The sequence below is a fragment of the Leiobunum rupestre genome, chromosome 8 (genome assembly GCF_980474605.1).
Source record: "Leiobunum rupestre chromosome 8, qqLeiRupe1.1.hap1, whole genome shotgun sequence".
NCBI classification, from domain to species: Eukaryota; Metazoa; Arthropoda; class Arachnida; order Opiliones; family Sclerosomatidae; genus Leiobunum; species Leiobunum rupestre.
Genome location: NC_143391.1, coordinates 55079278 through 55106892, shown reverse-complemented (window position 1 = coordinate 55106892; position 27615 = coordinate 55079278). Strand labels below are relative to the sequence as shown.

The 27615-nt window shown below is 35.1% G+C and overlaps 1 long non-coding RNA gene across 1 annotated transcript; it reads right to left on the bottom strand.

Moving 5' to 3' along the window:
• Positions 1-24279: 24279 nt before the first annotated feature.
• LOC149933741 (uncharacterized) lies at positions 24280-25109 on the bottom strand. Its single transcript, XR_016473245.1, has 6 exons — positions 25105-25109; positions 24755-24810; positions 24669-24698; positions 24466-24618; positions 24380-24409; positions 24280-24326 (listed from the first exon to the last, which is right to left on the bottom strand). It is a non-coding gene; the product is annotated as an uncharacterized LOC149933741 (long non-coding RNA).
• Between the last annotated feature and the right edge of the window lie 2506 nt (positions 25110-27615).

Genomic DNA, 27615 nt, shown 5'->3' with positions numbered 1-27615 from the left:
CATAAAATTTATTAATCGTATTTAATATTTAATTTTAGGCGGGTATGTTAAAAAAAATTTAAAATGAAAAAGTTGTGGGTGATTTTAATTAACAATAATGCAATATTTTCATTTATGAATGTAGGAGAATTACTAGGGTTAAAGAATGGAAGTTCGATGTTCGTTTAGTGTTACTACGGTGTTTGAACACGTACAATTAAAGGTGTTATACAGGAACAAATTATGTGTTCGAACATGTGTATTAAATGATGCCCGAAACGTAAATAACCGGTGTTCAAACATGTGGACGATCAGTATATGATCACGTGAACGATTCGTGTTTAAACACGTTAAAATGGGTGTGTAAGCACGTGCATGATTTGATTTTGAACAAGTGCATGGTACGTATTTACACACGTAGCGATTGATGAATATACACGTGGACGGTTGGTTTATGCACACGTACGCGGTCGGTGTATTCACATTTGTGGACGGTCGGTGTATGCACATATGCGAAAAACGTTATCAAATCGTGCTGAAACACGGGTTTGAGGGTGACAGGCTCGCCGTTTCACCCACGTGAACTACACACGTGTACCACACTATCATATTACTCGTGTTTAACACGTGCTTTTGCTACCTGGGTGGTTTTCACCCTACACATTCTATGCTAACTGAAAATCTCTAATTCGTACCTAAAACCGATTTTGAGATATTCTCCCTGGTTCATTTTTGAGCCGGCACCCTGTATAAAAAAGCATGTTTCAAGCATGAAGTTAGATACTTCCCCCACCCCCTGAAAGAAATTGATATAATAGGCATCTGGGTATAGTTAGTCCTATATATAACAAAATCGAGTTTAAATGAACTGAAGTTATCGAAAAAGTGCTCAGAATCGCATGACATTCTCTTATTAAATCTAGTGAATGTCGAGCCCCGTCTTTTATCTAGAGAGCGGTAGTAGAGTTCGAAACACGCAACCAAACATCTGTAAAACTTTCGTCAGCAGCCCCTTGAAATTCTAACCCCCCCCCCCCCCCCCGAAATGAAATCCTGGACACGCGCGAAATTTAAAATCCGAGAGTAAATAGTTACACGAGAAGACTCTTTAGAGAAACGCTTCCAAAATGGGGAGTATGATTCTTATACCTTCGGTTCATTACTTTAGTTCTCTGTTTCCTTATTATTAACATCAAAATTCATAAGATAGGTAAACAGTTGATTTTTTAAAAATTCGAAACGTGGGGAAAGAGACTAGTCTAATTTTAGATAAATCGAATTTTACTCTCGTGGCGCAACGTTTTTCACGGGCTATTCGATTGGTATAGTCAGTAATTGATACACCTACGATTTGAAGCGAATACCGTATTTCAACACTTTCAGGAATATGTGATACTCTATGGCACGCCCTCGAGAATTCGAGGTGACATGGGTGTAGATAATACCATGGTTGCCAGATATATGTTCACCAATCAAGGATTAAACCGTGGAAGCTTTATCACGGGTTTGAGCGTCCACAATACAAGAATTGAAAGACTTTGGGCAGAAGTCAATAGAGTTGTATCTGCGGAATATCGAATCAATTTTCGTTTTATGCAAGAAGAACAGATCCTTGATGGCACGGATGAAATACATATTTTCGCTTGACACTATGTGTATCTCCCAAGAATTCGAAGGTCACGCGAGACATTCCGAGAGGAATGGAACAACCATTCGCTTAGAACTGAACGAAATTACTCTCCCCAACAACTGTGGTCAATCTTTCGAGTAAATACAACTCGATGACAAGAAGAAGATCGAGAGTATTTCTAAAGCCCGGAAGTGTTCCGGGTCGACGATAATTTACCTGATGCGGTGAAACTGACAACAATATCGTGGTGCCTGAAAGTCTTTTTAGACCACCGGAAGCAATTTTACCGGAAATATCCAGACATATCGATCCATTCACAAATGACGGAAATTTTGGAATAAACCTTTATTTAAATATTGTAACAATATTATATCGCGAATAACTGTATAAAAGTATTTTATGTTATCTTACTCTTAGATCAAAAGTAAATAAACTAAGTTATCAAACTACCAATCTAAATTGAGTAAATAAATCAAACGTTGAACCCCGTCTTTTGACGAGAGAAATTGTACTAGGGAATGGCAGTGGCGTAGCGAGGATATTTGGGGCCCAGGGCAAAACTCAAAAATTTTCCATTCCCCCAGTTTTGTAACTTGTTTTCAAATGAAACCTAGTTTTTATCAGGCTTTCCCCACTCCCTCGCCCAGTCAGGTAAATTACGAATAATGGTAAACCGATAATTATTTTATATTTTCTATGGGAAACTGGCCAAGTCTTGGACATAAACCTAAGCTTTAAAAAAAAACACTTATCATATCCATATCCCATATAAAACTTTCATATTTATTCCAATTCAATATTTTATTAAAAAAATGCATTCATATAACAACATACTAAAATACCCTACCTTTTTAGTTGATTTTGCTTGAAAAGCAGGGAAAGTAAAGTGTTAAAACAAGCTTAATTATAAATTTAAAACTCAAAAAACAAATAAAATAATGTAAGCAGCAAGACAACGACGGTCCATTTCACACTATCCTCTTCATGTATTAAGTTTTTTTGAACTATCAACGCCTATAGCGTAAAATACAGCTTCGATAAATGTCACACTTATTTGTTACTTCTGGTCATACGAAAGCTAGGCGTACTGCTCCGATAAGTGTCAAATTTATTTGTTACTTGGGGCCATACGTGGTACGACCTTGAAAATGCGAGAGATAAATTATCGTATAAACCTATAAAGACCTATAAACACGGGTATTTACGACGTCAGAAGGCACGGGTGTTCATATACGCTTTGCCAAAAACCGTACTTAGAATTAAAATTAAGCGATGTAAATGCAAATCTCCGTAATATGACAATCACGGCTATTCATGAAAATTGGACTTCAATTAGGCGCAAATATAAAACCACGAAAATTTGGCTCAAGTAAATTACCCCTAAAACCAGACATAAAATTAATATTTATATTTACTGATGAAGCCGAAGATATAGGTCCGCTGTATCCTAACCTAACTCAAACTATTTTTTTGGAGGTAATCGGACTTAATTTTAAGTAAAATCTCTACCACACAAAGAGAAACCGAAAACAGTGAATCGGACAAATGCCCAATTTTTTCGGAAAAATTTGTAAAGGCTATCGAGGCCGGGAAGTGTAGATTCGTACGAGATACCTACATGACCGTCGGTGACCGGGGCAGATGTAGTAATAAAAAATACACGGTAAAGGCTGCAATGGTTAGTCACATACGTATGTATTTGGTTAATAATACCTTTCTCAATTCTCCTCGGTTTAAGGTGTCGACCTTTTCTCGATATTTGATCGTGGAAAATTTAAAATACGAGGAAGTAACTCCTTAAGAAAAAGGCCTCCAACGTGGGAAGTATAGTGATCTGATAACTACGGTTCATTTACTTCTGCTTAGATCAAAAATATTTTGATTGGAAAAATTTCGTTTAAAAATATTTTTAATTCTTTTAAGGCCCAACAAAAGACGTATCTTACTGTAGCTTTAAAACTTTTAAGGCAATAAATATATTTCATTAGTTTTCCATCTTTTTAGGCAACAAAATAAATTTTTAACAGGAGTTTTTACAAACTGTATTTGAAGATAACATAATATATTTAAGACTGGAAAAAGGGCTACAATACCCGAGAGCGTTTGGGGAAAAGAGAAACTTTTAAGCCTGTACAAAATAGGACTCCATCGCGATTTTGAATTCGCGATAACTCCTATGAACAACCGGCAAATTTAATATCAACGCGCAAGTGTTCGCCATCGGGAATCTACTTGGAAACGAACTAATTTTCATGTATAAACTGAATATAGGATTTTGGTGCGAAACCCGTCGGTGGCTCCTTACCGAGCCGGTTGCGAAAATTAGCAACTTTCCAAATGTAATATCACTAAATCCAAGTTCAATATCCAATAGATAATTTAGATAGAAGCTAAAAGCAACTTGCTCAATTTCGTACTTAATATTTCCTTTTTCGGAGTATTTGACGCTGAAAATATTACAAATATCATCTCTGGTAAATTTCTTTTGACCCTTGTCAACCAAATTAGGCCTAAAAAGTTCCGTATCAGATGAAATTTCTCTCAAAACACCCAACATTTTTAAACCTCTTTTAAAATAATCGATATTTTGTAGCCAACGCCCTATTAATAAAACATGAGCTACTCTTGCACACAACTCCTCTTTGTACTCAATATCAGTAAAATAATTGCAATTGCCAGATATCAAAGTTAAGTCAGGTATCATGTCTACATTTTCACGTAACTGTTCTAAGCTTTCTGATTGTGATACTGTCTCTAATCTTGCGCGAAAGTCAGTATCAGGGATATCTGCAAGTGACACTTTGACTGCACTTGGATTTCGGTTCAGACATTGATCGATTTCAAAGCCGCCAAAACGTTCCAGCAATGTCACCTTTCTTCTCTCCAACGTTCGTAGCTTGCGTAACAAGATCAAGGATTGAACGATTTTAAATTTGGAGCGTTATGACGTTATTGGTCTCACTGAAACGTGGCTGGATCCCTCTGTTTTGGACTCGGAATTATTTTCTCAAGATTATGTTACTTTTCGTTGCGACCGTCCTACGCGTGGTGGTGGTGCCATTCAAGACTCTCTCCATCCTCTTCCAGTACATGTACCAAATGAATTACCACAAACTGATGACGGTGTGGTCATTGAGGCAATCTTTTCGACTTTTACGTGTGGTACACGAACTGTTGTGGCAGGTTGCGCCTATATGTCACCGAGTTCTTCCTTGGAATACGTAGCCAGACTCTGTGAAATTTTCGGATTTTTGCACGAGACTCTTCCGCCTCATGATGTTTTCTTCCTGATGGGAGATTTCAACCTGCACGTTGACTGGGTAAATCCATCTCCTAGTTCTGCCGAGGAGCAAATTTTTGCGATACTCTTCTCGGATTGGTACTACAAGAAACTGTGACATTTCCGACTCGAAAAAGAAAAACCCTAGACTTGGTTTTTATAAACGACCAACGTTTTCTTAAAGGGATTGAAAGCAAAGCCAACCTACCAAGCGATCATTCTGCTGTTTCTGGGACCCTTAACTTACCCCGGCCGTTTGTCCAGCGAATTCGTCGAACTATACTCAGCTACAAGGATTTGTCTGAGAGAAATCTTCTTGAGACTGTGTCTTACGCTCCGTGGGATATGGTTTTTAACTCAAGTGATGTCGATGTAACTTGGGAACTTTGGCTGGATATTTTTTGGGCATGAGTTAAAGATAATATTCCATCAATTTCCATCTGTGGGAAAAAGCGTTCGCCATGGATTACCGGTGATAATGTCCACGACAGTCACGTTAAGAATTCCCTTTTTAATAAGGCCAAAAAATCACGGAGAGAATTGGACTGGACAAAATACAGAAATTTTAGCAACGTCCTTCGAAGAAGAACTCGAGACGCCTACGATCGGTTTATTTGTCAATTGCACGATACTATCGCTGCGTATCCCAAACGGTTCTGGAGTTTCGTCCGCTCTTAGTCACAGCTTCCACCGCCGTCGTAATTTAAAGTCCAGACTCGTCAATTGTCATGTCCTTTGGCCATAGCAGCTGCATTTGGGGATTTCTTCTACCGCAGTTTTAGTATGCCGGACACAGATTTGACTCTAGCCTCGATTAGACCTCCGGATAGATGTTTATCTCTCTCTTCTGTTGACGCATCGGATGTAGCTTTGGCCTTAAAGCGTTTAAAGAACGGCTCTGCCTGCGGTCCGGATGGTATTACTCCTAGACTTCTCAAGATGATGGCTCCAGCTATTATTGATCCACTAGTGAAGCTTTTTATCTTGTCGCTCTCAACGTCTTCTCTTCCTTCGAGTTGGAAGCTTGCTAATGTCGTTCCAGTCTTTAAAGGGTTTGGGAAGCGTAATGATCTTGCAAACTACCGCCCTATATCTCTGACGTCTGTCGTTGGCAAGTTACTCGAATCGATAGTTTCCGTGAAACTGACTAAGTTCTTAGATGACAATTCCGTAATACCAACGTCACAGTATGGATTCCGCCAAGGTCGCTCTTGTACCCACCAACTTATACAGTCTTTCCACGAGTGGTCATCCGTTTTAGACGAACGTAACCCGCCTGACATTCACGTGGTTGCGTTGGATTGGTCAAAGGCTTTTGACTCAGTTTGCTACAAGCGGTTGATTTTCAAACTTGAGAAAGTTGGTGTCAGTTAAGAACTTTTGAGATGGTTAATGAACTTTCTATCTAATCGTTTCCAACGTGTTATACATGTATATGGTCGTGAATTCAGCAGTTACCGACCAGTGCTCCCTGGGGTTCCTAAGGGGTCGATATTAGGACCACTACTATTCAACATCTTCGTCTCGGATTTACCGTCTGCGCTAACACCCGACTGTTCTATTTATCAGAACGCTGATGACAGTTACATATCGCTCCCGATTCGATCTGTGACGGACCATTTGATTCTGCAAGATAACGTCAATAGGATGTTCCATTGGGGTGTTACCAATAACATTTCTCTCAACATCAAGAAGTGCAGTTTTTTGGTGATTTCTCGGAGGAAACCTCTCGATGACGTCACCTACACGATAAACAACTTCCCACTAGCTCGCGTACACAATTTGAAAATCATCGGAGTCGTTGTTTCCAGAGATCTGAAATTGTCGTCCCATATTTGTTACATTGGAAATCGAGCCCGTCGACTATGTGGCCTTATTCGAAGAACAACTGGTTTTACGCGCGCTTCTACCACTCTATTTCGTTCAATGTGCCTGCCGGTCCTTGATTACGCGTCTCCGGTTTGGAATACTTACTCCAAGAAAGATATTACATCGTTGGAAGGTATACAGCGTAACTTGACTCGATTCGTCCTGAAAACTCCACGATCTAATTCACCTGGCCATATTCCTTATGAACAGCGTCTCGTAACTCTCCATCTTTTACCTCTATCTGTTCGAAGGGATGTTTCAGATTTGATTACGCTCTTCAAGTTCGTCAATTCTACGACTTTCGATCTCGGTGAACATCTGACATTGATTTCCAGGCGGACCCTCCCTACTTACTATATAAAGTTTGCTAGATGCCTGGCATTAGAAAATTCGTTTTTCTTCAGAACTGCTCGAACCTGGAACAGTTTGCCTGATGACATCCGGGAAAATTCCACTAGCCTTTCTGTTTCCCAGTTTCGTTCCCTGGTTTCGGAATTTCTATTTGCGCTTTGGATCAGTCAAAATTCTTAATTTAATTTTAATTTTAATTTTATTTCATTAAGTTAATTTTTTAGGTATTTTGATTTGTATTTATATTACTATGTGTTGTGTATCGTCCTGGTAACCACCCTGTAAAGGCTTTGTCTCCGTGGTTGCCTGCATTGGTTTTTCTTTGCGAAATAAATATTATTATTATTATTATTATTATTATTATTATTATTATTATTATTATTGGAAAAGTACTTTACTCAAGCATTGTGGGCCTGGACCCCCGTGAACAATGGACATGGCAAATATAAGTTCAGCTAAATAGTACAAATTTTCACCTCTTGCCGAGCTGTTTGTACTAATTGATCTGGAGTTTTCTGGGCCTTCAAATGTCTTACCAGCTACCACTTCAACTACAAGTAATCTGATAATTCACGTTTGGGGCCCCACATATCTACTGCGCCCTCATGCGTAATAAAATCGTCAGTGAAAACAACATAAACAAACGCGGAAGGATCAAAATTTTATCTCTCCAAACTTAGTTTTGCAGCATCAAATACTCTATTCCTTGGTATAAAAAATAATTAACCGCTTCTAAATTGATTTTCTTTTTTAAATTACAAATAACGTCTGTAAGAGATTTTGGTTCACTATCACTAAGCTAATCACTTGTTGTAATATAGGTCGTCTGGTCGCGATTTCCACTTTTGGTCGTATGGTCGCCATTTGCGCAATCGGTGGTGCTATATACAGGAGTGTAGTTTCCATTGGTTTCCACGTTCGCCAATGTTGTGTGGAAAGGGGATTTTATCAAAGGTATTTCTGCGGGAAATAATCTCAACACGTCTTTGTAGACGTCGGGGTCGAACACACTAACTGTTGATGATGCAATTTTTTATGTTGTATGTGATTGGTAGGAATCGCCATCTAAAATTAACAAAAGGAAGTTAGCCACTTGCTATATGTTATAATGTATCATCTTATTTCTTCATTTACCGTACTTTTTTTCCAACTCCACTTCAGGTAGTTCATCGGATTCATCTGAACTTGGCATGAGCTCCTCTAGATTAATTTTGGTGGCTGATTTCTTAAGTTTGATATCCTTATGTGTGGCGTATGTATAAATGAGTTTTTTACCAGCTTTTATGAATCGTATCTCCATCAAATTCCTCTCCGCGAGATGATTCAATCGTTTGCAAAAACGTATTATTGGCTTTTAGAAAGCCAAATCCAAACGTTTTACAAAATAATAAATTATTTTATTTACCATAAATTTTAATTTATAGAAAAAATCTTACTCTAAAGGTCCAGATAATTTGTAAGGAAATAGTTCAAAAATATGTTTTCGGACAAGCGCTTCATTCCATAATTTACAAAATATGACTGCATATATGATCCAACCATTGACTATCAACTTCTTTTTAATTGGTCCTCTAGGGACTAAATTTCACTTAATAAATAATACTATTAAAATAAACCCAACTAACACCTTAAGAATTGTTTAAGAATTAAGTTAGCACTATATCTCAAAAGTATTCCGCTATAAAAAGGTAAAAGTGAAAATGTTTAGAAAATTAAGGGTGTAGAATCTTAGTTTCTTTCCATAAACACGTGACCTTTGTTCTCAGGTGGCGTTTTGTTCAATAAAGGAACGTACCTCTAATTTTTTCCTTTTTTTTGGATAGTTATTTGTCCATTCTCGATTCGTTTGAATGTTGTGCCTTGAACACAACCGATAGCGCATTTCTTCAAGGGTCGTAACACTTGTCGGAGTATGAGTGACGGTAGCTGCAATCGGCGTGGAAGTGCCGGTGATATTGGACGGCGTATCAGCGATGTTATTTAAAGCATACAACAACCCGGGATTGGCTAATGCATTTAGAAAATATCGCGTACTTGAGAACTGTTGATATTAGGTAATTGTTCCGCCATATTTATAATCAAAAGGAATCCCGAAACTAACAAAGCCCGCACGGAAGTCTAAAGCATCGAAAGCGCGGAATGGAATTCTAGCCGCTAGTATAGTGCTGTGACTCGGACCGAAAGTCTGCATCAAAAAAGGGAACACCCAAAACCCTTCGAAAATAAGAACGGTCCAAGGCCAAAGTATCACGTGTTCCAACCATGTGTGTCGGAACCGGAGGTAACTTCGCTGCCCTCGCGTTTGAGAGAGGAAAAAGGTAGAATACCCTTGAAAGTAAAAGTAATCTGCCTCGCTGTTTTGTTGGCCTTAAAAATTTAAAATAAAACCCTAGTATTATACGACTTGATATTTACATCATTTTTAACTCCTCCCTCTGATAAATTTTCTTTCAGTAGCGCACGGGGCATGGTTAAAGACATACATCGACTTCAACACGGAGAAAAGGAAGATGTCGGCTAATGAATTTGAAAAGAATCTTTTTAAATAATAAATAAAAATAAACAATTAAACTTTTTTTGTTTCTCCTAAGGTAAAACCATGGAAAACTAACGTTAACGTAGGGATTACAAATAAGTCACGTCAGCTGAAAAGGCGGTAAAAATAGCAAGTTCCCCGGCATTTGAAAAATTCACTATTTTTCAAACTGATCTCGTGGGAATTCATTCGGCCAAGAAAAAGCTTATTCTAAACGACCTATTTACACGGGGTTCTTCATTTTGGATCTATCAAAACTGTGTATGGATAGATTTCATTATGATCTCATAAAGAAACAAGTAGAAGGAAAGTGAGGGTCTGGCGCCACTCCCAGGTTCAGGTTTAGGTTCGGGATCGAGATCCGGGATTTAAGGGGTGAAATGGGGGTAAAATCGTCGAAAAGTCAATGTATTTATGATATTTCTCGCGACGATTTGTTTTTTCGTATATCAACATATTGTGTCCAGGCCAACTTGTTCATTTATCTACGCTTATCTCGAAAGATACTTGAACGTATATCTTATCAAGTGTTATCGTACGGGATAAGTTGAAATGATGTAAAAATTGATAACCTAGGCGACGCGTGCGCAGATTACCCCTTGGGACGCGGTTAATTTGAATTTAAGAGTATTTTGACGTCATGGAATATTCGTTGTTAAAGTAGAATGGAAATATTTTTAAACTTCATTTTAATATCATTGTAGTACTTAAATATGCTTGACACTTGAACCAATCTCACGAGTATTTCTTAAAACGAATATCTCGATCACGTTTTATCGTACGAAATAAGTGGAAATTATGTAAGTTGTATGATACTTGATAACCTAGGCAGGAAGATAGCGCGCGCGTGCGCGGATTACCTGGGAGGCGTGGATTGCCCGGGCGCGCGGTTAATTTGAATTTAAAACATGGATTCCCTCTCCGAAATAATTCATGTACCCAAAATTGGACCGCAAGTTTTTTTCTTTTAGGGGAATCTCTATGGGAGTTTAACATTACAATAAACTTTAAAGGGTATCTTAGATTTTTGTTTTTAATTTTATTCAAGTTGAAAACGTATCAAGAGTCCTTCAAATAGGTAGAATAACACTATGAAAAGTTCCTTTTTCTTCTTTTAATACGACAACCCACAACTCTGATACGCAAATATATAAAGAAAATATAAAAAAAAATTACTCTACGTTCGATACGTTAAAATACATTTCCGATACACAAATATAGATAAAGAAATACTATAAAATGTAAAAAGGTAGAAAAATACTACACATTAACCATTATGAATTTAAGCTTACAACATCCTTCACGTATAGAGCATAACATATATGTTCAGAGTTAACTTGTTTCCTCGTTATCTTTATCGCATGTGTTTTAAATAGCGTATGGAATAAGTTAAGAATGTACTGAAATGGTGTATGTTTAAACCTCGTAGAATAAAGAGTAAAACATATGTTCAGAGTCGGCTTGATTACTAAAGCGAATAACACAGAGACGTTTCCAGTGTAGTCACGTAGGAAGAAAAATACTACAACACTCTCTATACTCTACATTCAACACGTTAAAATAGATTTCTGAAATGCAAATGTAGGTAGTAAATACTACAAAATCTCTATACTCTACCTTCAATACGTTAAATTACATTCCAATATGTAAATATAGGTAGTAAATACTACAAAAGCCTCTTTTCTTGGCGTTCAATATGTTAAAATAGATTTCTGAAATGCAAATATAGGTAGTAAATACTACAAAAGCCTCTTTTCTTGGCGTTCAATATGTTAAAATAGTTTTCTGAAATGCAAATATAGGTAGTAATTACTACAAAAGCCTCTTACTCTACGTTCAATACGTTAAATTAATGATATGCCTCCGATCAAATCGTTCATTTTTTCCTATTTAAATATACGCATTTAAATTAGAATTGCTTCTAGTGTTCGGCAGTCGATTAATTTTTATCCACAAATTTTCCGATTTATTTAAAAAACGTTGGTAAAAAGAATATCATTTTAACTTATTTAATTGTGTTTTTTACCCAACCAAGCATTTATTTGAATAAAAGTGGTATTTATTTAAATAACCAATAGTTAAATAAAAATTGTTAAATGTTTAAATAATCGAAAGTGAACAAGCCTATTTTTTAAATAAAACAAACAGACTTTAGAGTTGATAAGATTTGTAAATATCATTTGAAACTAATAATTTTCACGCTTTATTTAAGTCAAGCAATTACATTTTTAAAAATGAAAGAAGTTAAACAATATAAAAATTTGTAAATATTGTAAATATTTTTAGGTAATAAAGAAATTAAGAAATGTTTTAATTAAAATGTCTTTCATTTTCTACTACATTTTTAAAAATGAAAGAAGTTTAACAATATAATTATTCTAATATAATTTCAAAATCAGGTATTATTTAAATTACAAATGCATAATTTAGTGAAGCAATTCTTATTTAAATACTTTTATTTAATCAATTTGTGTATCTGAAATGTATTAATTGAAAAATAAGTGGGTTTTACTATTTATCACGGTTTTATATATATATATATATATATATATATATATATATATATATATATATATATATATATATATATATTGGAATTGTTACAAAAGGTTCTTTTAAACGTAACTTAGTACATTAATTTATTTTGGAAGTTCAAAACGTATTAAGAGCCTCCGTCGACGTCTGAAATGTGAAATGGGGCACCGACGGGGCTGGCGCGGACGCTGGGGCACGGGCGCCACCCGCGTCTCAATGTCTGACTATCATCTCGCAGTTCCATACTGGGCTATTTGACCATCAAAATGACCAAATACAAGTATATTTGAACATTTCCTTGACTACATGACTGAAAAAATGTCTAAAGCTCCATCTACTTGGTTACACAATTTGTTAAATACTTGGCTTTAAGGCCATCTAAATTAAAGTTAGAAGAAGCTAGACAAAGAGAAATTGTTCTGAAAAATAAAATTAAAGATATAAAAACTAACCAATAGTATTTCGAATACCAAATAATTCGACGTATTTGTTTTTGAAATAACTAAATAGTTTGGATATTTGTCAAAACAAAAAACTAAAAAAGTAATTGAAATTACTATTAATTTTACTTGCAATAGTAAAATACTAAACCAAATGTATAATTTATATTTTATTTTATTTAATAAATTTAAACTATAATACTAAACTTTTCAAAAAAAACTTTTACAAACAAAATTTAAAATACACATTTTTAAAATTTAACTACACCAGCTCCAAGTCAGCTAGCGACTTTTTTTAAGTAACTACTAACTACAATTAAAATCAAAGGATCTGCTATATTTTTCATGCTTTGAAAACAATTCATTAAAATCTCGAGTTTTTAAATATATGTAAAACACGAAGGAGCAGATCTTTTATCACAAATTTTCAAAAATTATATTTAATTAGTTTATAATAATATAGGGAACTCAAAAATTAAAAAACGAAAAATCAAAAAAATTACTTACTTCAACCTTTCTCCCAGTTATTAGTTTCGTTTTAAACTTGGTTTACGTTTTAGTTTTACTTTGCTATTCTAGAAAATTCCAAAATTCCTTTAGAGTTTATCAGTAAAACCACTTTAAGTATTTTTTTAATTAGTTCGGTCTAATAGTAGATTACGCACCTATAATCCATGATGTTTTCATTTAAATTCATATTATAACGAATTGAAAGTTTGAAGAAAATATTAATTTAGTTTGTAAATGAAATCCTTTTATAGTACTCTGAAGGGCTCTTAATACGTTTTGAACTTCCAAAATAAATTAATGTACTAAGTTACGTTTAAAAGAACCTTTTGTAACAATTCCAATATATATATATATATATAAAAACCGTGATAAATAGTAAAACCCACTTATTTTTCAATTAATACATTTAAGATACACAAATTAATTAAATAAAAGTATTTAAATAAGAATTGCTTCACTAAATTATGCATTTGTACTTTAAATAATACCTGATTTTGAAATTATATTAGAATAATTATATTGTTAAACTTCTTTCATTTTTAAAAATGTAGTAGAAAATGAAAGATATTTTAATTAAAACATTTCTTAATTTCTTTATTACCTAAAAATTTTTACAATATTTACAAATTTTTATATTGTTTAACTTCTTTCATTTTTAAAAATGTAATTGCTTGACTTAAATAAAGCGTGAAAATTATTAGTTTCAAATGATATTTACAAATCTTATCAACTCTAAAGTCTGTTTGTTTTATTTAAAAAATAGGCTTGTTCACTTTCGATTATTTAAACATTTAACAATTTTTATTTAACTATTGGTTATTTAAATAAATACCACTTTTATTCAAATAAATGCTTGGTTGGGTAAAAAACACAATTAAATAAGTTAAAATGATATTCTTTTTACCAACGTTTTTTAAATAAATCGGAAAATTTGTTGATAAAAATTAATCGACTGCCGAACACTAGAAGCAATTCTAATTTAAATGCGTATATTTAAATAGGGAAAAATGAACGATTTGATCGGAGGCATATCATTAATTTAACGTATTGAACGTAGAGTAAGAGGCTTTTGTAGTAATTACTACCTATATTTGCATTTCAGAAATCTATTTTAACATATTGAACGCCAAGAAAAGAGGCTTTTGTAGTATTTACTACCTATATTTGCATTTCAGAAATCTATTTTAACATATTGAACGCCAAGAAAAGAGGCTTTTGTAGTATTTACTACCTATATTTACATATTGGAATGTAATTTAACGTATTGAAGGTAGAGTATAGAGATTTTGTAGTATTTACTACCTACATTTGCATTTCAGAAATCTATTTTAACATATTGAACGCCAAGAAAAGAGGCTTTTGTAGTATTTTTCCTCCTATATTTACATATTGGAATGTAATTTAACGTATTGAAGGTAAAGTATAGAGATTTTGTAGTATTTTACTACCTATATTGGCATTTCGGAAGTATATTTTAACGTGTTGAATGTAGAGTATAGAGAGTGTTGTAGTATTTTTCTTCCTACGTGACTACACCGGAAACGTCTCTGTGTTATTCGTTTTAGTAATCAAGCCGTTTCTGAACATATGTTTTACTCTTTATTCTACGAGGTTTAAACATACACCATTTCAGTACATTCTTAACTTATTCCATACGCTATTTAAAACACATGCGATAAAGATAACGAGGAAACAAGTTAACTCTGAACATATATGTTGTAAGCTTAAATTCATAATAGTTAATGTGTAGTATTTTTCTACCTTTTTACATTTTATAGTATTTCTTTATCTATATTTGTGTATCGGAAATGTATTTTAACGTATCGAACGTAGAGTAAATTTTTTTTATATTTTCTTTATATATTTGCGTATCAGAGTTGTGGGTTGTCGTATTAAAAGAAGAAAAAGGAACTTTTCATAGTGTTATTCTACCTATTTACATATCGGAAATGTATTTATATTTTACCGTATTTAAAATATAGGTAATTGTTTTTATTGGCTTGACTTAAATAAATCGTGAAAGTTATTAGTTTCAAAATGATATTTACAAATCTTATCCACACGAAATTTAATTTAATTTTAATTTTAGTGTTTCATAGTATCTTTCTGACTATATTTGTGTATAAGAATTATATTTTACCGTATTTAAATAGTAATAAAAGCGAATTGAAAGTTTGAAGAAAATATGAATTAAGTTCGTAAATAAAATCCTTTTATAGTACTTTGAAGGACTCTTAATACGTTTTCAACTTGAATAAAATTAAAAACAATAATCTAAGATACCCTTTAAAGTTAAATTCCTTTAGAGTTTATCAGTAAAACCACTTTAAGTATTTTTTCAATCCTTATACCTATATTTACATATTGGAATTGTTACAAAAGGTTCTTTTAAACGTAACTTAGTACACTAATTAAGTATTTTTAATTTACCGTAATTAAAATATAGGTAAGTGGTTTTTATCTTATTTTATACCTACGGAAGGGATAAATAAATTAAAGCAATAAATTTTTGGAGTTTGGAGATGGGTGGAAAAAAAATAAGGCTCTTCGTTTTTCCAACTGCTTTTCTGATGTACCCAAAAATGGACCAAAATAGACCAAGAGTACCCTTAAAACGACCAAAGTCACCATTTTCGGCCCAATGTACCCCATTTCAGACCAAAAGTACCCCAAACTGGACCTATTAGCTTTATTGTAATGTTAAACTCCCATAGAGATTCCCCTAAAAGAAAAAAACTTGCGGTCCAATTTTGGGTACATGAATTATTTCGGAGAGGGAATCCATGTTTTTAATTAAAATTAACCGCGCGCCCGGGCAATCCACGCCTCCCAGGTATTCCGCGCACGCGCGCGCTATCTTCCTGCCTAGGTTATCAGGTATCATACAACTTACATAATTTCCACTTATTTCGTACGATAAAACGCGATCGAGATATTCGTTTTAAGAAATACTCGTGAGATTAGTTCAAGTGTCAAGCATATTTAAGTATTACAATGATATTAAAATGAAGTTTAAAAATATTTCCATTCTACTTTAACAACGAATATTCCATGACGTCAAAACACTCTTAAAATCAAATTAACCGCGTCCCCCGGGGTAATCTGCGCACGCGTCGCCTAGGTTATCAATTTTTACATCATTTCAACTTATTCCGTACGATAAAACTTGATAAGATATACGTTCAAGTATCTTTCGAGTTAAGCGTAGATAAATGAACAAGTTGGCCTGGACACAATATGTTTATATACGAAAAAACAAATCGTCGCGAGAAATATCATAAATACATTGACTTTTCGACGATTTTACCCCCATTTCACCCCTTAAATCCCGGATCTCGATCCCGAACCTAAACCTGAACCTGGGAGTGGCGCCAGACCCTCACTTTCCTTCTACTGAAACAGTATAGTGAAAAAGATAAACTACTTTTTACCGATACTGGTAAGTACATAAATCTTCTAAGTTTGTTTTCGAGACTCCGTTTAATATTTCATTATATGCTTCCAGATAGTCTCATGTACCAAATCGAAACCCCTGATTTGTACGAAGATTTCGCCAAACAGAAGGAAATGTACGATTTTTCTGGATACCCCATAAATCACCATCTGTTTGACGAAACCAATAAAAAGAGACTCGGGAAGTTTTAAGACGAGATGGACGGTTCACTAATTGAAGAATTTTGTGGACTTCGACCCAAAATGTACAGCATCCTGTCCGCCAAAGGCGAGAAAAAAACGTGCAAGGGTGTCTGCAAACGCGTGGTACAGAAGCGCGTCCGGCACGCGGAGTATCGCGACTGTTTGTTGAACCGTAAATTAACTATCGCGGAGATGAAGCGTATTGTCAGCAAAAAACATATAGTGTCAACTGTGCGCCAGAATAAACTATGTCTAAAACCCTGTGACGACAAACGTTTTATCATAGACGATGGTATCGCAACTTTAGCCAAATAAAATATTTTTATATCCAATTTATTGAGTATTTCTTATACAAAAAATATCTCCCGGGAAAACGTACTTACAGATCTACATGAATCATGACGTGGTTAGCTCCTTTCGTATTTTGAGTATAATAGAGACAAAATTTAATCGATTATAAAAACATGGTTTCTTTTATTATTTACATTGTGTTTAGTCAATCATAATAGAAAAATTTACGTGGTTAAACATATTTTCAAGAGCGGCAGTTACGCTACAATATTCTTGATCTGAAATGTCAGGTATATGTGATGAAACTGTAAGGCGATTAAGTACAGGAATTGGTTATGATTTCGGCACATCGTAATCCATGTCATAATCCGAAGATTCTTGAGAGAATAGAGAATTCCCCTTACTGATGTCGGTGCTCTCGGAAAGCGCAGCATCAATGATTTCGTTAAGATTGGGCAAAGTTGGGAAGACTGTAGTATCTTCATTCGGAAATCGAACGTTTTGTACAACCGGAAAGTTAGATTGTAGGATGGGAGAATTTGGTATGACGAAGTCTGAGGTATCACTTTCTTCGCCATCTACCACAACTGATGGTTGATATATGGTTGACTTTGCTAAATATTTATATAATTTATATATATAACTATTGTGTATATTAACTATTATAAAAATGACAAGGGAAAAAATACCTTTTCTAGCATCAACCGAAGACTGATTTCTCGACTTAGAAACCATGTGATTGATTTTTTTGATGACGTAAAAGCGAATCATGTCGCAAAAATAACTTTTTACAAACGACACATTTTACTTAAGTTTAATTTCTAACGTGCCAGTATAAAAATAACAATAGATGGTTCGAGGGAAGATACAAATTATACCTTTTATATCATCTATATAATATCTTTATAATAAAAAGCTGTTGGTCGGGTGGTTCGTTCGTTTCTATATAATAAACGTAGAGTGGTTCGTTCGTTTCTATATAATAAACGTAGAGTGGTTCGTTCGTTTCTATATAATAAACGTAGAGTGGTTCGTTCGTTTCTATATAATAAACGTAGAGTGGTTCGTTCGTTTCTATATAATAAACGTAGAGTGGTTCGTTCGTTTCTATATAATAAACGTAGAGTGGTTCGTTCGTTTCTATATAATAAACGTAGAGTGGTTCGTTCGTTTCTATATAATAATCGTAGAGTGGTTCGTTCGTTTCTATATAATAAACGTAGAGTGGTTCGTTCGTTTCTATATAATAAACGTAGAGTGGTTCGTTCGTTTCTATATAATAAACGTAGAGTGGTTCGTTCGTTTCTATAAAATAAACGTAGAGTGGTTCGTTCGTTTCTATAAAATAAACGTAGAGTGGTTCGTTCGTTTCTATATAATAAACGTAGAGTGGTTCGTTCGTTTCTATATAATAAACGTAGAGTGGTTCGTTCGTTTCTATATAATAAACGTAGAGTGGTTCGTTCGTTTCTATATAATAAACGTAGAGTGGTTCGTTCGTTTCTATATAATAAACGTAGAGTGGTTCGTTCGTTTCTATATAATAATCGGAGAGTGGTTCGTTCGTTTCTATATAATAATCGTAGAGTGATTCGTTCGTTTCTATATAATAAACGTAGAGTGGTTCGTTCGTTTCTATATAATAAACGTAGATTGGTTCGTTCGTTTCTATATAATAATCGTAGAGTGGTTCGTTCCTTTCTATATAATAATCGTAGAGTGGTTCGTTCGTTTCTATATAATAAACGTAGAGTGGTTCGTTCGTTTCTATATAATAATCGTAGAGTGGTTCGTTCGTTTCTATATAATAATCGTAGAGTGGTTCGTTCGTTTCTATATAATAATCGTAGAGTGGTTCGTTCGTTTCTATATAATAATCGTAGAGTGGTTCGTTCGTTTCTATATAATAATCGTAGAGTGGTTCGTTCGTTTCTATATAATAAACGTAGAGTGGTTCGTTCGTTTCTATATAATAATCGTAGAGTGGTTCGTTCGTTCGTCAGTTAGGTCGTCGACGATTTTTGTTCCTCTTTTCGCACTATTTTCGCGCGCGCGTTACAAACGTGTGGTTTTTTATGTACTCTACGAATTGCGTTTTCGCATAAATTATTCTTAGATTTCCAATTTGATTTGATACTTTTAACGCAATTCCAACTACCTTTATTCTTTATGACTTTTCCCCCGATTTACTACACTTCTACGAGGGAACTGAGGGAAGAAATGTTTAGTGAAAATTCGACTAAATGGAAGCCCGCCTCAGCTAGTTCGTTATCATATTTTGATTTTCTTCCGCCCTATGACCGACAGTCATATTATTTCTTTATAATTGTACCTTCGGCTAATTGACTAAGGACACGTGACGTCTCGAATCGTAGATTTGGGTACATTTGTTCGAATTACATTCGTCCGAACGGTGGTACAAATGTCCGAATGATCATTTCTCCGAATGCCGGAAAACAGAATCGTATGTCCGAAAACGTATTTCATTTGCCCGAAAAATTTATCACAACTTTCTTTAGTGATTTACTCGATCAGTTTATGCTAACTTTACTGGCGAATTTCATTTGTTCGAATAATCGTTTGTCCGTTTTTCCGAACATTAGGAATTGGTTGTTTTTTTAATATTGTTAATATAAGAAAATAGTAACATTAACGTGAACCGAACCTAACCTAACCTAAAATATCCACAAGATTCAACGCAATTCCCACAAAAACAACTTGAACAAACAACGATATTTACAATGTAGTTTAATATTTTTTATTCTTGCACTATAAAAAATCCTGACCCAAAAAAAAACAGCAATAAGAAATACTAATTTAGCGACAGAATTCAGACAAGTGATGCTACCGATTCGGACGAATGAAACAAACAAGTTGTCCAATTCGAACAATTGAAACATTTGTTATTTCGGAGGTTCGGACGATTGAAATTCGAATATTTGTTTTACCGTTCGGACGATTGAAATTCGAACAAATCTACCTACCCCCAAACGTATCGTGCTGACTACTGCGGAACCGATACAAAAGGGAGATACTTCAATTAACACGTACATCACCGCTTCAAACCATATATATAGTGTTATCAATTCCAGTACAATTCTATTTTCTTATACTCTTTGTAAAATATCTCTTAGATTCCATTCTAGCTCGACGCTAGTTCGCATAAACTAAATTTAATCAATTATATTACAGCCCTCTAAACAAACAAACTCTCGAAGAAATCTGGTTACTACTACTAGCTCTCGCCTGTATAATCTCGGATATTATCCACTACGTCGGGACCATTCGAAAATAGTCTAACAGACTTTGTAAACAGTTATCCCCGAAAATTCGCGTAACCCCGAAAATTACGGTATATAAATATGTTTTAATTTCTTTAAGACAAATAATTGAAATTGATACCTTTTATGATTTATTATCATATTTTAAAAGTATATCTGATACACCTTACTTATCAATTTCTATTATCAATTTGTGAATTCATATATTTTTAAAGCGTTGAACCTTTGTTCCAGGTTTGAAATATAGAATCAATTACTTTCCACGTTTTCCCACCAATGCTTCAGAAACATCATAAGGGGCTGTTCACAAATTACGTAACGTGGTAGGGGGAGGGGGGTTTTGGTAAGCGTTACGAAATGTTATGGGGGGGGAGGGAGGGTTAACTGAAATGTTACGTAACACATCTTATTTTTAATATCGTAAAATAAAATTTTCTCCATTTTCAGAAACAGTCACAATTATTAAAAACATTTGTATTTTCATTGGTTTACTCACGTTTAAAAGAATTTCATGCCCATGGGTATAAATGTTGCGTAAAAATACAGTTGTAATTTCAAATGATAATTACAAACAATAAAATTTAATACCTGATCTTATTGTACTTTATTACCAGCATATTAGTTGTTACGTACTATAATAATTTAAGGGGGGGGGTTCGATATTTGTTACGTAATTTAAGAAGAGGTGTCTTTCCGTTTGTTACTCTTTGTTACGAGGGGGAGGGTTGAGTCCAAAAAGTGGTTTTTCTGCGTTACGTAATTTGTGAACAGCCCCTAACCGAGATTGTTTCTGCTTGTAAGCGTCCTCGCTTTGGTGTAACTTAATCGGTCCCAGCGGAAAAAACTCTCTCAGAGAGCACCGAAGTAGCTGGTATAGCAAGGTAATCTCTGGCCATTTTAGCAACCGAAGGATAATTTATTTCATTTGCCTAAAACTAATATAAAAACGATTCATATAATAACGTATTAGTTTCACTCTTCGACTTAAAAAATGTCCAGTTTAGTTTTGAAAATTTACCCCAATTTAATTAAATGTCTTCCTTTAAATCGTACGCGTTGATCGAAAAAGGTTAAATAATGCTCAGTCATACGTACTTACCACCAATGAAGAACATTGGTTTTTGGTGCCTGGAGGTCGTCTTTGAAGAATTTAAGTAGCTGTGAACAATGAGCTAACCTAGTCGGTCGCTTGGGATAAAACGCGAAAATTCCATCTGAGTCTTCAACCGTAGTGGAGAAGGCAGATAAATTATTTTCATAGAAATTATTGTAAACATTCAAAATAATTGATTTAATGGATTTTTGCATCGTCTTCCCAAAGTACCGTTCCACAAAATCCAATTTCAAAGTTGTATCCAAAGCTATATAAAAATTTATGTAATTTATTTATTAATTAATCGATACCAAAGTGAAAACGGGAAAAGACAACGTCAAAAATGATCACGTGACTCCCGATGTGGTTGAAACTTCTAGAGCGTTTTTGCTTAAAGGGCAACATCGGCTTTTCAAAAAACTCTGGGTTAAAATCGAGTAGCTCCACCTCTTCGTTACCACTTGATTACAGATACATCAATTTAAGTTCGGCATTTTTCGATTTCCGTTTCCGGAAATCGCGCGGGAAAATATTGAAACTCAAACGCTGGTGTGGCCTTTTAATTGTATAGCGTGCCTATTTGTTAATAAACTCTCTCACCAATTGCTACCCAAAATGCTTCGATGTTTGAAGCTTCCTGATAACTTGCTAACTTGGTTTTAGCAACAGCGCAGGCATCGTTAAATATTTTGTCACTGGAACCTTTACTTAATTTGTCGAGAAGCCAGTGGTTAGCCGGCATTAGCATAGAGATGGCAGGATACGATTCGGAAGACATTATGTTTGTAGCAAAATCGAAATCCTAAAATTTAGTTTAAAAGTCGCGGGTTTAGAAAACATTTACTTCGGTTTCAATGTAAGGTAAAAACCTTTAATAAAACCAATAGTGTGTTAATGATTTCCCATTCACTGTCCGATAATGCCAATTTTCTTAAATCTTTGTCCGTCTTTGTAATGGATTCTAAAGTCTAAAATAAGTAAAGCAAATATTGAAATTGTGTATGTACATATTTAGTTTGACTCTTAATTGTTATCAAATCACATGTCTCAAATAAATAGCTCGGAAAAGCATTCCATAAGTAGAATTCCATCGGGTTTTTACAGCCAGTATAACTTTTCGATCTGCTATACCGAATTCGGCATTCACCTCGGACAGTATCTTTTCGCGTTGAACGGATAACCGAATTTTGGTGCCTAAAGTCCTGACATGAAATAATCACTCAAATATATTTATGTTTACAGAAAACTAACACATCTTTGAAATATCGAAAAAGTTCTGTAACTATTATTAAAATTACTATTGGTGACTCAATAACATTTTCAGGACGATTCAAGCCTGATTCAATTACTCCTACGATAAGTAAAGAATGCTCTTACAATTTCGTGGTTTCCAGTTACCTTTCTAACTGCATTTTCAATATTGCTATCCGTGGCCATGTAAGTTTCTTCTGACTCTTCTATATATTGTTCTTCGGCGTCATGACATGGTTGAGATTGTAGATGTTTAAGCAAATCTTGCACTGCCAAATTCAAAATATGTACAAAACCACGGATGCGATTTCGTGCAGTGTATCTTAGTCCAATATCCCTAGTCTTTTTTTTTTCAAATTCCTGACTAAATTTATCGCTAGCACCTAGAGTTGGGTTAAATTTTTAACTGGTCTTTTACAATTTTAACCACATTGAATAAATCTTACCTTCGTTTCAAACTTCTGTACGAGAACAGTGAACTCATCGCAAATATTGTTTCCAGTATGGCGTACTGCGAAATGAATGAACCTCAAAAGTGTGTTTTTCAGAACCCAATTTTCGTCGATCCAATGTGCTGTAACTCCCAAACCGGTATACGACTGTTCGACGTCCACCCATCCATAGTTAAAGAAACTTGATCTGGAATAGTCTGCAAAAGTACGTAAATCCTAACCGCTATTATACAAGTCTTTTTTTAAACGTACTTTACAAAGGTCTAAGACTTTTTGTGTTTCTCTTTCGTAGCAACTCATTAGGTTGTTTGTAAGTACTTTCGCAGACTTTACTACGCTATCAGCAATAAATGGGTTATCAGGATTCATTGATTTTAGCAGTTCCTTAAACTTTGGCTGTTCTACAACAGTGAATGGTTGGTCAGTTTCCGTAACCCAACGCATTAAGCAATTGTTTGCCTTGTTAGTAGTATAGTACCCCCTTCCTAGCCAAGCGGGGGCGTGGCTACCGCGTCCCCAGCTGCGTGACGGGGGGGGGGGAATGAAGCGGGGAATCGCGATTCCGCCCCCCCTCGGGCGCGTGTCACACGTCCACTCGTGCGTAACGAGCACAGGTGTTAATTAATTAGCCTAGTTAGTCGACCTGTCAATCAACCTGTTCAAGGTCAAAAGGGTGAATATTAATGAGCGTGGTATTGTTTAACTAGGTGGATTACTGTTATGGGTCATTGACCTGTTAGATAGTATAGTAACATGTGTTTAGGATCACAAGTAGTTATATTATATGTTTGAATATTAATTTTTGGCGGGAAAGTGTAAGCGTCGCGTGTATAAAAATCAACAAGTGGTTAAACTCTTTAGGTTTATTAATATACACTTGACATGATTTTGGCGGGGAAACGGGTATAGTTTGTACTCTATAGGTCTATTACATGTTTGTATCTTTATAATTAACCGTTAGGGGTAATTGACCTGGTAGCTATATGGCTGTTAAAGTTTTGGCGCGAATTTAACATGTGTTCTGAAGACCGTTAGAAATTGTAAGCGTCGATTAACAAGTTAAGTAGGAATGGTACGTTTTAACCAATCTGTATGAAAATGGTTTATATGATACAACTAACGTGTTTATTAAGAAAGAGACAAAAATAAATATAAACAGTTTATTTTTAAATTAAAATTTTAAGGGCGCCACCTAAAATTACATAAATTAGTTGTTAATATAATAAAACATGTTGAATATATTACCCCCTTCCACGATGATTTTGATCCCCGGCGCTAGTAAAAATTCATATTATAATTTCATACGTATTAAAATATATTTAACGAATTACCTTTCCTCAAGTCCAGTACTCGCATTTCCGTCGACAATGACGGGTTGATCAAAATCTCCCGATAGGGAATTGTGGGAGAGTTCGAGGGCGTTGGGGAGTTCCCAGGTGTTGGTGGGTCCGAAGGCGTGGAGGGTGGTGGCAACGTGTCGGGTCCTATTGTTAGAAATTTTATAAAAGTATAATAAAAAATAGAAAATAATTACTTCGAACTGGTCCTAGGTCCGCGTTTTCTCCTATAATTTAATATTTATCAATTACTTGTTACAGTATATTATCAAAAGTACATTACTTCCGCGTCCTCTCCCCTTCACTACTTTAATAAAATCTGCTGTAGTGTGGGAAACCCTAAAATTAGATTTTTTTTGAAAAGGTTCGTATTAAGACGTTTTACAACTTACATTGTAGTTCAGGAACGAAATGTGATAAAACATGAAAAAATCGCGCCTTTTATACCCGGCAATCTTAACCTAAATATTTGATTTACTATAGCTCGAGGTTAGGTTCGTGTATGGAATTATTCTCGAGAAAACACTGATATATTTAAAAAAACCGTTGCGTTAATAGAGTACGTAAAAAAAAATTGTTACAAAACCATTAGAAAATGGAGTTTCCTAAGCATCCCGCTAAGGGTTTATTTACCACATGTTGATATAAAAAAACCGTTGCGTTAATAGAGTACGTAAAAAAATTGTTACAAAACCATTAGAAAATGGAGTTTCCTAAGCATCCCGCTAGGGGTTTATTTACCACATGTTGATATAAAAAACCGTTACGAAAAATTACGAGTACCTAAAACCGTTATGAAAATTAGCATGTGTTATAGAAGTTCCTAAGCGTCCCGCTAGGGGATTTTTGTTTATTACGAAAAATTACGCATGTATTAATAAAAGCGTTAGATAAATTAGCATATGTTATAGAAGTTCCTAAGCGTCCCGCTAGGGGGTTTTGCGACTATAAATAGAGGGACGCGCTTTATTTGCATTTATTTCACAACTTGCATTCGACTTGAAGAAATTGTAAGTAAATTTTAAAATTTGGGGAATTACCTTTTTTAAATGACCGTTTATTGTTAGGAAATTATTCTGGCACGATGGACGTTGACCGCAAAGTAATAGTTTATTAATTCAGTCTATTTTTTATACCATTTAATTTAGTTTAATTTTTAGAACCAATCCGAAACACCTCCCTGCTCCCAGGTCAATAAGGTCCGTCGTCGATTAGATTTCGGAAATAAAGTAAATATTAAGAAAACTCGTTTCGAAGTAGACATCCCGAAGAATCAACCCGATATCATAGATTTAACATGCCACGAGGTACTCGATAGCCCTTCGAAACAATCGCCATTCAAACCAGTTGATGCGCCACCCAAAAGCACCCTATCCAAGCCAGGCCCATCTCAACCAGGTCCATCTCAAGCCGGCCCATCTCAAGCCGGCCCATCTCAAGCCAGTAGACGACGGCTGGACGGATATAGTCGTAGAGTTTTCCCGCCATAAAAATTTCGGGATAAAAATTGCAAGTTTCAAAAATAACTTGTATTTAGATATAAGGCGTTACGTCAAAAATAGCGATAGGCCAACCGCGACGAAAGACGGCGTTTGCGTCAAACTAGATTCGGCGTATGAGTTAAAAGAGTATCTAGAACAGATAGTTTATGAAGAAGGTGATTTTCAACTAAGAAACGAGAAGGTTGAAATTCTAGCGGGTCGGCGAGGTGAAGTTCTAGTTTACAAGAACCGTGGACGTCACTACGAAAAACTATTAAACTTGCAGAATTCCGGCGAAGTTTACGACGTCGCGACAACGATTCAAACCGTATTAAATATTTACGCAGGACTTTAAAAACACCATGGCCCTCGATCTTAGCACCCGTTTCAACCCTAAAAATTTTTACTCGATAGATAAAATCATTGCCAGTTCTTCTCGAAAGTATAGGTGTAAATCTATGTTATTCGAGTGTAATTTTAAAAATTTAGACCAATTAAAACACGCCGATATCAGTAACCAACTGACCCGTATTTTCCAATCAATATTAGATAGAATTACGGCTGATAATTTAGGCTACACGCGCGTCAGGGTGGTGGTAATTACCGATGAGCTGCACGATCCGATAAATTTCCAATTAATGAATATTAATGAGTTGACAGCTGAGAGAATTTTAACGGGGATTGAAAAGGTAGCCCAGTCCGTTAAGACAATTTATTTAGATTCACCCCTCCGATTCGACCTAATATTTCTTCAAGATACCCCTATGAGAGGACCCCCTCGCAGCGTTAGAACAAGAAGTTATGAATGTCTAGATCAGTATATCAACCAAGGTAACACATTTATTCCCATTAGAAATACGGACAATTTATGTTTTACGAGAGCCCTGGCGGTGGGAAGAGTTTTGGCCGACTATCAGCATTTAAAAAGTTTAGGACAGGGTGCTAGTTTTAATCAAAACGATTTAAAGACAATTAGAAACGGGCAAAAGCCCGAACAAGAAATTGAAGCTAAAAAATTACACGCCCTAGCGGGGGTTCCCGAAGGCCCCGTAGAAATAATAGACATTAACCGATTCCAAAATATATTACCCGACTACCAAATTATATTAATCTCGGCGGACGATAATTTCGATAAAGTGTTTATTGGTCCCTTCAAAGAAAAAAAATTTTCCTCTTAAAAATTAAAGACCACACCCACGTCGTACGATCTTATTCGGCCATGTTTGGGGCAAAATATTATTGTAAATTTTGTCTTACCCTGTTACATAGTATCAAACAGAAAAAAAGTCACGACTGCGGACCCGAGCTTAAATGCCGCCGGTGTCACGGTCCGGAATTCCACCCTAGTTTAGAACAGGCTACCCGTTGTAATGACTGTAATAGGTATTTTGCCGGACCAAATTGTTTCTCCCAACACGTAGAACTAGGAACCTGTCAGGTTTTAAGGCGCTTTTTAAATTGCGGGAAAGACTATGAAGGCAATCATAATTGCGACAACAAATGCGCTTTTTGCAAAATTGAGCATCCCAAAAACGAGTGTCACGTCCGCCCATTAGAAATAAAATCAAATGAGAAACGACTATGTTATTTTGATTTTGAGACCATAACGACTGACACTAAAATTAGACCAATTTTAATCATTTCCGCGATGCAAGAAGCGCCA